Genomic DNA, 1,490 nt, shown 5'->3' with positions numbered 1-1,490 from the left:
AGGGGGGCTCCACCTCCTGTGTCCTGCCTCCTCCTCTCCTCTATGGCCCATGAGGCCCATTAACTTTCCCGGGGGGGGGGGAGGGGGGTTACGGTAACCCCTCGGTACTCCGAAAAATCCCCGAAACTATCCGAAACTATTCCGGTGTCCGAATATAACATTCCAATATATCAATATTTACCTCTTGACCATTTCGAGACTCCTCGTTATGTCCGTGATCTCATCCGGGACTCCGAACAACCTTCAATCACCAAAACACATAACTCATATAATACATATTGTCATTGAATGTTAAGCGTGCGGACCTTAAGGGTTTGAGAACTATGTAGACATGACCGAGACACCTCTCTGGTCAATAACCAATAGCGGAACCTAGATGCTCATATTGGTTCCCACATATTCTACGAAGATCTTTATCGGTCGAACCACAATGTCAACATATGTTATCCCTTTGTCATCGGTATGTCACTTGCCCGAGATTCGATCGTCGGTATCTTCATACCTAGTTCAATCTCGTTACCAGCAAGTCTCTTTACTCGTTTCGTAGTGCATCATCACGTAAATAACTCATTATTCACATTGCTTGTAAGGCTTCATATGATGTGCATTACCGAGAGGGCCCAGAGATACATCTCTGATACTCGAAGTGACAAATCCTAATCTCGATCTATGCAACCCAACAAACACCTTCGGAGATACCTGTAGAGCATCTTTGTAATCACCCAGTTACGTTGTGACCTTTGATAGCACAGAAGGCATTCCTCCGGTGTCCGGGAGTTGCACAATCTCATAGTTGGAGGAATATATATTTGACACGAAGAAAGCAGTAGCAATAAAACTGAACGATCATTATGCTAAGCTGACTAAAGGTTGAAGACTACACAAGATAGTATGGTAACCAACATAGCCATCTTTTGTTTCGTATCAACGATCCAGTATCTTTGCCCTTTTGGCGTTGCTCTAAGCAAGATATGTATAGCCTTTAGATTTCCATTTGTGTATGATACTGCATGTACACTTTAGGCCTCATTACTGCCAAGCTTGTGATCACTTGTTCTATATATGTAATCAACTGCCATTCTCACCCGCAAAAAAAAACTGCCGTTTTACTAATATTTTCAAAAGACTATTTATATATGTTTACACTGGTTAGAGAAAATCATGGCATTGCCAGTAACAATTTTTTATTTCCATATGTTTCAATCCGTCTCTAAATATTTTTATGTTTACTCTTTCAATACTTGGCTTGCTCTTGCCCTTTGTGTCATTGACGCAACGGGTCATCTAGTATATGAAAAAAAGAAAGCAAATCAGACGTGGGCCTTTTTGCCTAAAGTAGCACCACCAACTCCAACACCAAAAGTCTGCCGTGTGTTAAAAACTTATTCTTCGACCTCGCTACGTGCTGAGACTCACAATGAGCCTACTACAGGCTAAACAGAACTCTTCGCGAGACAAATTCTCCACGATAAAATTGGACAAGCAAAAGA

The sequence above is a fragment of the Triticum aestivum genome, chromosome 4B, assembly GCF_018294505.1.
Source record: "Triticum aestivum cultivar Chinese Spring chromosome 4B, IWGSC CS RefSeq v2.1, whole genome shotgun sequence".
Classification (NCBI taxonomy): domain Eukaryota; kingdom Viridiplantae; phylum Streptophyta; class Magnoliopsida; order Poales; family Poaceae; genus Triticum; species Triticum aestivum.
The sequence above is the reverse complement of the archived record's forward strand: the minus strand, read 5'-3'. Positions refer to the sequence as shown.